The sequence below is a fragment of the Nelumbo lutea genome, chromosome 7, assembly GCF_056320005.1.
Source record: "Nelumbo lutea isolate HS-2025 chromosome 7, American lotus-T2T, whole genome shotgun sequence".
In the NCBI taxonomy this organism is placed as follows: domain Eukaryota; kingdom Viridiplantae; phylum Streptophyta; class Magnoliopsida; order Proteales; family Nelumbonaceae; genus Nelumbo; species Nelumbo lutea.
Window position 1 is genome coordinate 41,700,773 of NC_142690.1, and position 10,774 is coordinate 41,711,546.

Sequence of the window (10,774 nt, forward strand, 5' to 3'; positions counted from 1 at the left end):
TCTTATAGATCCATTTGCAACCAATTGCTTTTACCCCGGAGAGCGGATCTACTAGAGTCTAAAATCCATTGGTCTCCATCGAGTCCATCTCAGCTCTCTTGGCCTCCACCCACTTCTAGGAATCTATGTCCAACATAGCTTTCGTGTAAGTCACGGGATCCTCCTCACTAGTCAAGGCTTCCACCAAGTAACTATCCTGGTCATAACCATAACTACCTGGAACTTGTGGGACATCTCCCACTGCTCCTGAGCTCTCATCATCAAAAACTATTTCCTAACGGTGGGTGTCCAAGATGTAATTGGTCTCTAAGAACTGGGCATTTCGACTACCGAACACTTTCTGTTCACTTGGGTCATAAGAAAGATAACCCATCGAATCCTTTGGGTAGCCTACAATTAGGCAACGACTGGTCTTGGATTCCAAGTTGTTCGCACTCATTCTTTTAACGTGCGTAGGACAACCCCAAATCTTCAAGTGTTTGACACTTGTTTTTTTCCGGTCCAGAGTTCATATGGAGTTTTTGGAACCGATTTGGTTGGAACCCGATTCAGCACGTAGATAGTGGACTCTAATGCATATCCCCAAAAGGATGTGGGTAATTTCTAGTGTATAAGAAGTGATTAGACCATGTCTAACAAGGTCCTATTCCTCCTCTCTAAAACACCGTTAAGTTGTGGTGTAGCAGGAGGAGTTAATTGTGACGTTATCCCGTTGACTTTCAAGTTGTCCCTGAATTCTTCAGAGAGATACTCGCCACGTCGGTCCGATTGAAGGGCCTTAATTTCTCTCCCTAACTGTTTCTCAACTTTTGTCTGAATCTTTGATCCTTTCAAATGATTTAGACTTATATCTCATTAGGTACATGTAACCATACCGAGAATAATCATCGATAAATGTAATGAAGTACACGTGTTGGTTACGAGTCCTAACACTCAGGGGACCACATACATCAGTATGTAAGGTCAAGTGTGCCTGTACATCTTTCAGGCTTACCGTTAAATGGTCATTTTGTCATCTTGCCTCGGAGGCAAGGCTCACAAGTGGGAAGATCTCTTATGGTTATAAAATCCAAATGACCATCCTTTACCAGTCTTGTGATTCGGTCAATACCGATATGGCCAATTAGTAATGCCACAAGCACGTGTGACTAACTGTATCACGAGTTCTTTTATTGGGGTTTTCGACCGACGTAGTTTTGGTTAAGTTAGTTTTTAGAGAAGGACGTTGAACATAGAGACCGTTCTCCAGTTCCCCGCATGCGATGAATTTATTGTTCCGTTTAACAGTAATCATATTATTAAAATAAACAGTATATCCATCAACATAGTTTAAAAACAGAAATCAAATTTATTCTTAAGTTCTGTACATAAAGACAATCCTTAAGTACAAGAATTCATTTTTTAAAAACTAATTCTACGGTTCCTATTGCCGTAGCTGCAACACTTGCAGTCGTTCGCAAGAAAAGCGTCACTTCCCCTTCACTCGGCCTTTTGTTAACTTTGAACTCCTGTAGTGAATTACACGCATGAGTTGAAGCCCCGGAGTCAACATACCAAGACATAGAAGTGACAAACAAATTAGTCTCTATGACACAAGTTTTGAAAATACTTTTCTTAGATTTCAAGTCGGTGGGACAGTTCCTCCTATAGTGGTTGGCCTGTTTGCAGAAGTGACAGACTCATCCTTTTTGATCAAATCCTCGGCCCTCTACAACATATTGCTGAGTTCCTAGACGCTGACATTCAGCTTGTTCATATTGTAGTTCATTATGAATGGATTAAAGGAAGGAGGCAGAGAATTAAGGATGGCATCCACTTGCATGGCAAGATCTAGCCCGGATCCAAGAGCCTCGAGTTCGTTAATGTGGCCCATCATCTAAAGACAATGGTCATGAACTTTCTGCCCCTTGGGGATCTGTGCGGTTAAGAACAACTTCAAGACCTTCTACTGAGTAGAACGATTCTGCTCTTTACACTTGGCTAGTTTGATCGAACTGCCTCTGTATTGGATTGTCTAGGGAGGCAATGACATAGCAGTGGGATAGGGAGTTTTTATCCTCCCAATCTTGGAATTCCCTCCTTCGGGCCTCAGAAGCCTTATCACCCAGACGCTTCGGGGAAGGATTTTTAACTACCTTATCTAACTTCTCAGAAGTTAGGACCAACATAAGGTTTCTGTACTAGTCGGCATAGTTTGGGCCCTTAAGCTTGTTATCATCTAGGAGCTTTGCAAATTGACCGTTTGCCATTTTCTGATAAAACAACAAAACGTTAGTCCCCAACCTTAGTTTGATTCATGTTACCTACATAGATATGACTTTTAATCTACGTTCCATTTTCATTTGTTCATCTCTGAGATTTCCCTCCTATCTCAGGGACGGAGACGGCGAAATGTCTCTAGAAATGTGGGAAATCACATGGGGTGCATGAAGCCAACTGTTTTAGCTGCATAACCCACCACATTTCTGTGACGAATCATATCCACCCATCGTATGCATTTTCTTTTGGCCTTTGTCAGACAAGGTTCAAAGTCATTTTCAGGTAAACCTTTCTTTCCAGTGAGTGCTCACCCATTATATTTAGGTTACACCAAGGTATCGTGAAAGAGTTCCCATTTTCTGGTGAAGCCCCTCCCACATCAGTCTATTATGCCCCTATCATCTTATGAAACACTCTGACAGACCCAACAACAAATGGATAGCCCAATTTTATGGTGCGTTTCCTCATTACTGAAGGACCTGATGTGTGGCTCATTGTGACACTAGCATGTGCACTAGCCGTTCAAGTAATAAAGTAGTGAGTGAAGTATCGTTCCCACGAGGATTTAGGAAAAAATTACCAATACTAAATTGAGCACTTCTTATCTGATCAACAAATAAATCAAAACTTTAATGAAAGCTAAAAAAAATCCTAAATTAAAATCTATCTAAATCATTGGCCCAATTGCCTTCAAATCAGGTTAGAAGAGTAAGCAGTAAATGTCAATCTCAGAATTCAACAATTTATCAATTTGGGTCAGTCGAATAAATCATGATTGAGCCTTGGTTTGGTGAAACCCCAAGGTCATGAACAGCCTCTCTCAAGCGCATGTTCATCCTATGCATGAGTGACGGTTCTTCTATCTCTAGCAAGAATCTAATCCCCATACATGCATTTCTTCAAACACTTCTAAGGCATCAATTCAAATCTGAATTGATCACCAACTGAATTGTGCAAGTTATCTCTAACCTCGCACTCAATTCAGTTCTTGAATAGTAGATCTGAATTCCTAGAGTCTCTCTCAAGCACTCTAGGAATTCCAAGTTGTAGATTAATTCGGCCAATCTGAAAATTGCAGATCTGAATTCTCTTTCAAGCAATTCAGATCTTGCAATCTCAGATCTGAGTTTTGAAGGTTAGTTGGCTGAATTGATCTACAATAACACCCTTATTCAAGAAACTTCAAGTACAATTCATGACCATTTGAATGAATGAAAAAGAATTACATTGCTGAACTGAAATTTTACAAGCTGAAATACATCAAGGAAGAATGGAAAAAAGGAGAAAGAAGAAAAAAAATATAACAAAGAAACTGAATTCGAATCAAAAGAGAATGAAACTACAATTGATTTATTACAAAAGATCTTTGAATCACAAACCCTCAATTCGAACTCACCTTCTCTTCTAGCTTGCTTGTGTTGAACTTCCTTTAGCCCTTCTTCTTCTTCTTCCTTGCGCCTAACTTTCTTCTCTTCTCTTCTCTCAAGGTGGCCGAACCTCTAAGAGTGGGAGAACCTTCCTCTCAAGCAATTGAACACCTCTCTCCCCTCCTAGAGGCCTCCTTATATAGTTTTTCAAGGGGGCTCTTGCCCCTTCTTGAAGCCTCTAGAATGGGGTGTATTACACCCCTTTCTTGAACTTTCTAGAGCTCTCTTGAAAGCCTCCTAAGGGCTGCTATTTGGGCTGCACTTAGGCTCTCTCTTAGCATATGATAGCTATACATTGAACTGCTCTTTTGGGCTGAGAATGGGCCTTCTTTGCTGGGCCGAATTCTACTCATAGTTAGGCTTTCTTTTCTTGGGTTTTCTCAAGAAATTCACTTGCTCTTCTTGGGCCGAAGTGCTCTCTCTTGCTTCCACGACCGGGCTGGACTGAAATTGGTCTTTTTGAACCTTCTTTTCTTGCCTTTTTCTTTCATTTTTTTGGATTAATTATCCCTGAACTTATTCTTAGCATTAAGCTAAATTAAGGCAAAAATTAATAAAACCGGCATAAAAATCCATGCTAAAGTCCTCAAAAATTATAGATAAATTGTAAGTTTATCAGGACCCATCATTGTGCTAATGACGAAAGGCCTTTAGAGAGTCCATCATATGGATCTCTTTATCACATGCACTCATATTTGCTGGAGGGAGCAAAATTACACCATAATTAATTTAGGTCAAACCAGAGTGGCTCCCACTGACTTTCATAAAGTCAGATTTATGGTGGTCCAATTCAGCTAGGGTTTTCACGCACATCCCATTTCAGGGTTGTGGGGCCCACCATGAAAGGAAGGGGTCATCCAATGACAATATGGGACACCACGGCAATGATGTCCATTTAGCCATGGTGTGCGTAAGAGCCACTAACGAATCACCACGGACCAAGTGCTTATGGCCCATGGCCACAGCACATCATACATCCACACATTGCATGTAATGGAAGAATTGATCCATTCAACCACATACTTTAAAACCCATTAATCAGCCCGTTTAAAATCCATAACATTAACTATTAATATTATATAGGTACATGGGTTGAATCGTAATTACCAGTTCAGCCCATATAGCTTATATGCAAAACAGGGCTTTATGTTAGATAGTTTTGTATGCCCTTAGCTTCAATCAAAATGATGTACTTTATGAGTTTATTGTAAATGAATAAAAGTGCATATTTGATTCATGTTCCCTTGGTATGTTTCTATGTAATACCCTTAAACTAGACACTTAATGAGACTCGTGATAGTTTAGAATGTTCACAGCCAGTGGGTCGGTATAGGGAGACCTATCCTGACAAGGTTGACACTGTGGTGCCAGCAAGTCAATTGGGGTGGCTTGTCTCAGGTGCCGGGGTGAGACCCTAGGCAAATACAATGTAGGATTAATTGAATTTTTGAAATAGACCAGATTTCCAGTATTGCCCTGGACCTTGGAGATTGATGGGCAAAATTGGAAAGTTACACCCGACCCCTAGACTCGATTATGATACTGCACTAGGTGTCGGATTGGGCTGTCTTTGATGTACCAATGAGTGAGATCCTTAGTGGGGGTCAAAACCTGGGTATGTTGGGACAGTCTGAGAATTCATCTGAGTGGGTGATCATAGTGACAGGATCAGCCCCTTTGTCGGACAAAGGTAATGATCGGGGATGCACTTTCACTGATGGAAACCAAGACTGCCGGCAGCCGATTTCAATCGTTGAGATTTGTTTTGCAAAATATATTTTATATGAGATATAAAAGTATATAAATTATGGTTTCGAAATGATTTGCAAAAGGTTTTTAATTTCCGGGATCCATACTTGAGAGAGTGCAACATTGTTCCTTGCAGCCGAGGGAGAGGTCCTCTCTTGTCGGGCAGTGTATGATCATTATGGGCTGAGAGGTTAAGTGTAAGACCATTGACGATAATACTTGATGGGCTAATTTTGCATTTGCCCACAGTCCCTGGGTGTTACAAGGTGGCTTGGCCCAGGGACCACTTAGGGTAAGTGTTGGGCCCATAGAGCCCATCTGGTGGGTTTTAGGGTGTGCACTATCCATTACAGTGTATTCGACCAGGCCTTGTAACAAAGGCTGTGCTGAACTCATGTGGCTGATGTGTAGATCAATGTTTGGGTCTCACGCCATACAAGGAAGCCCAACTGGGCAGCAGTTTGGAAGGCTTAATGAATACATAACCTTAAATGGGCCCACACCTATCCACTTAGAGAGTCCAAGATCAGTTGATAGGAATGGGCCCACACCCTATCCACTTAGAGAGTCCATGATTTAAATAAGATTTAGATCTAAAAATTAACTAATTAGATTAGGAGATGGCTGATTAATCTTCAGATATGATTTGAGTTAGCAACTCCTAATGGGATTAGGATTTGGTCCCTTTAAGTCTGTAAAAGGAAGAGGGGGCGGCAGCCTTTAGAAATCATCCCATCACAAGCAAGCAACAGATAATCTTGTTTTCAGAGCTGAAATCATAGAAGAGAGAATTCTGCACCCTGCAAATAATCTCTTGCCGCCTCCTTCTTGCAGCCGCCGCCTACAGTAGTTTGATCTCCAATTCTGGGAGAAATCAAGATTGGATTTTGATTCCAATCTTTTGGAGAAAAGATTGGTGGGAGTTGTATTTACAAGCCGTACAGGTGATTTTTGGGAAGGATCTAGTTCTTTTAGAAGAACACTACTGATTCTGCTCTACCCTGCACTGCGCCATCTTCAGTGGGAGCAGATTTTGGATCCTTCCTTGGGCGTGAATACCTCCATTGAGAGATATTATTTCTCTCTATCAGGTATTATCTCTTTCTATTCTTTTTGGTTCAGATCTGATTCAGATTATGGTTCATGAATGATCATTGAAAATGTGATTTTCTAAATGGGGAATTCGATTCCATTTGAAGGGAGAGAAAAGTTTTTGAAATTCGCCCCCCTTATTCCGCAATTTTTGGGCGTCCATGTGATGGATTTTCTATCCCTTTAGTGGTATCAAAGCAATGGTTCAAATCTTGAACCATTCTGCTTCAGATCTTGAACCATTCTGCTTCAGATCTGAACCTGTGCAAATAGGGAGAATGCGTTCTACCCAATTTGCGCAAATATGGGTTTTGGGAAATTTGTTCCAAAAATTGATGGGCAAATAATCTGAAATTAATTTTATATAAATCTGATTATTGTTTAGAATATTTTTTATAATTTTTTTTGATTTATGGGCTGTTCGTACAAGAGGAGATCGAAATCTTGGTTTGCGTAGGGAGAACTACAAGATTTGCAGTTTCTTGAATTTATTTATTACATTTGGTCTGTAAATAATTTTTTTTTAGACTCAATGTATAGGCATTATATCTGATGTAATTATTAATAGAAATAGGATTTCTATTTAATTTTAATTTTAGATCGAAGATGGCGGCACAAAGAAGGAGATTTCGCAGATGGGACATTTGCTATATGCGATTTGCAGTTTGTGAAACTGCAATCTGTGATCTAACCTCTATTTTGCAGGATGGAGTGTGCGAACAGCCCTGATTAACTGATTCTTGTTTTTCTTTTATCAGTTATTTAATTTTAGATTATTTTCTTGAATTAAGGATTTAATTAAAGATCAAACCCTAGGCCCATTCGAACCAAGATTGGTTCAAACCGTTTGGACCAAATCTAGGGTTTAATCAAGGCTGAAAGTCAGCCCTAATGTGAAGGGATAGGAAATCCATCGCATGGATGCCCAAGATTGCGAAATAAAGGGGCGAATTTCAAAAATTTTTCTTTCCCTTCAATTGGGAATCGTATTCCCTATTTAGAAAATCATATTTTCAAGGATCATTCTTGAACCATAAACTGAACCAAATCTGAACCAAAAGGATAAGAGAGAGAGATAATACCTGATACAGAGAAATAGTATCTCACAATGGAGGTGTTCACACCCAAGGTAGAAACCAAAATCTGCTCCCACTGAATATGGCGCAGTGCAAGGTGGAGCAGAATCAACAGTGTCCTTATAAGAACTTGATTCTTCCCACGAATCACCTGGATGGCTTGTGAATACAATTCCTACCAATCTTTTCTCCAAAAGATTGGAATCAAGATCCAATCTTGATTTCTCCCAAACAATGGAGATCAAACTGCTATAGGCGGCGACTGCAGGATGGAGGCGGTTAGAGAGAATTTGTAGGGTGCATAATTCTCTCCTCTGTGATCTCAGCTCTGAAGACAAGACTTGAGTCTGTTGGATGTGTTTTGGATGTCTAAAGGCTGTTGCCCCCTCTTCCTTTTATAGACTTAAAGGGATTGGCTCCTAATCCCATTAGGAGTTGCTAACCCAAATCATATCTGAATTAGAAGTCCCTTTAAGATAAGGGAAATTCCTTATCTTATCTGCAGATTAGATCAACCAGTTCCTAATCTAATTAGAAAGTTTCCAAATCTAAATCTCATTTAGATTTTGGACTCTCTTAGTGGATAGGGTGTGACCCCAATCCTATCAGTTGATCTTATTTCAAAATTCGCCCCTTAAAGACTAATCAAATTAGCCCAGTTTGAAATGGGCTTAAGGCCCAATTAGGGTTATGTATTCATTAAGCCATCCAAACTGCTGCCCAGTTGGGCTTCCTTGTATGGCGTGGGACTCAAACATTGATCTACACATCAGCCACATGGGTTTAGCCCAACCTTTGTTACAAGGCCTGGCCGAATACACTGTTATGGACAGTGCACCCCCTGAAACCCATCAGATGGTCTTTATGGGCCCAACACTTACCCCAAGTGGTCCCTGGGCCAAGCCACTTAATAACACCCAGGGACTGTGGGCAGATGCAAGATTAGCCCATCCGGTATTATCCTCAATGGCCTTACACTTAACCTCTCAGTCCATAATGATCATACACTGCCCGACAGGAGAGGACCTCTCCCTTAGCTGCAAGGAACAATGTTGCACTCTCTCATTTATGGATCCCGGGAATTAAAACCCTTTTGCAAACATTTCAAAACTATAATATATATACTTTTATATCTCATATAAAATATATTTTGCAAAAGAAATTTCAACAATTGAAATCGGCTGCTGACAATTTTGGTTTCCATTAGTGAGAGTGCATCCCCGATCATTACCTTTGTCCGACAAAGGGGCTGATTCTGTCACTATGATCTCCCACTCAGATGAATTCTCAGACTGTCCCAACATACCCAGGTTTTGAACCCCACTAAGGATCTCACTGATTGGTACATCAAAGACAGCCCAATCTGACACCTAGTGCAATATCATAATTGAGTCTAGGGTCGGATGTAACTTTCCAGTGTTGCCCATCAATCTCCAAGGTCCAGGGCAATACTGGAATTCTGGTCCAGTTCAAAGATTCAATTAATCCCACACTGTGTGTGCTTAGGGTCTCACTTAGTAGCTGAGACAAGCCACCCCAACCGACTTGGTGTCAGCACAGTGTCAACTTTGTCAGGATAGGTCTCCACAGACCAACCCACTGGCTGTGAACATTCTAAACTAACACGAGTATCATTAAGTGTCCAGTTTAAGGGTATTGCACAGAAACATACGAAGGGAACATGAATCAAATATGCACTTTTATTCATTTACAATAAATTCATAAAGTACATCATTTTGATTGAAGCTAAGGGCATACAAAACTGTCTAACATAATGGGCCTGAGAATTGATATTTAATTAAATGGTTAATTCGCCCCAACCTGTAAAGGCCAGATAACCTTAATTTAATCAAAGGATAAAGCTATTTGGGCCGAACTGGGTAACCTAATTCAGCCCATATACCTAAATAATATTAATGGTTAATATTATGGATTTTTAATGGGCTTCCAATGGGCTTTACAGATAATTAATTGAGTGGATCAATTTATCCCTGCATGAGATGTTTGGATGTGATGTGCTATTTGCATGGGCCATAAGTGCTTGGCCCATGCTCATTCGACAGTGGCTCTTATGCACACCATAGATGAATGCACATCATTGCCATGGTGTCCTTTCTGGTCATTGGATGACCTCCATTCCATGGTGGGCCCCACACCTCATCAAAAGGTTAGTGCGGAACCCTAACAGATTTAAGGCCCACCAAAATCTGGCTTTATGAAAGTCAGTGGGAGCCATTTTGCTTTATGAAAATCCCGCTGAAGATGACACAGCGACGGTGGAGCAGAACCAATAATGTTCGTCTTATGAACCGAACTCTTCACAAGAATCCGTTGGAGGTTTAGAGCATCGAGCCAAATCAGTCTTTCAATAAAAACTGATATCAAGAACTGATTTGAACTATGCAGTAAGGTGGCGGCGGTTGGAGAAGAACCTTAGAGCAGAAAGTGGTGTGAATGCTGATTTCACTCTAGGGAAGGTGAGATCCTATCTCAGATTGTAGAAGTAGTGACTATTAAAACCATGGTTCGTATTCTTATAATTCTTTATTAGGGTTTTTTTTCTTTTCTTAGTGATTAAGAAACCTCCTAATCCTATTATGAGTTATCCCAATCAAAATCTGTATTTGGATAGGGGATAATCTTAATCTTATCTGTAAATTAGGTTAGCCTATTCATTATCTCATCAGGAGGTTACCATATTCAAATCATATTTGAAGTTGGTTTTCAAGAGTGGATAGGGTTAAAACCCTAATCCTTTTAGGTAACCCTAATCTCAGATCCGCCCCCTTTAGTGAGTAATCATATCACCCTAGTTCGAAATGGGCTTTAGGCCCAATAAGTAATCAGTGCTCAATAAGTTTCCAAATTGCAGCCTAGTTGGGTTTCTTTGTATGGCGTTGGACTCAAGCATTGATCTACACATCAACCACTTAGATTTGGCCCAGCCTTTGTTACAAGTCCTAGTCGAATTCACTGGAAAGCCTAGTGAACTTCTTGCACCCATCACATGGACTCTATGGGTCCAACACTTACACTAAGTGGTCCCTGGGCTAATCCATCTTATAAAAACTTAGGGACTGTGGGCAGATGCAAGATTGACCCATTAGGTGTAACCTAAATGACCTTACACTTAACTTCTTAGCTCATAATGATCAAACACTACCCGACAAG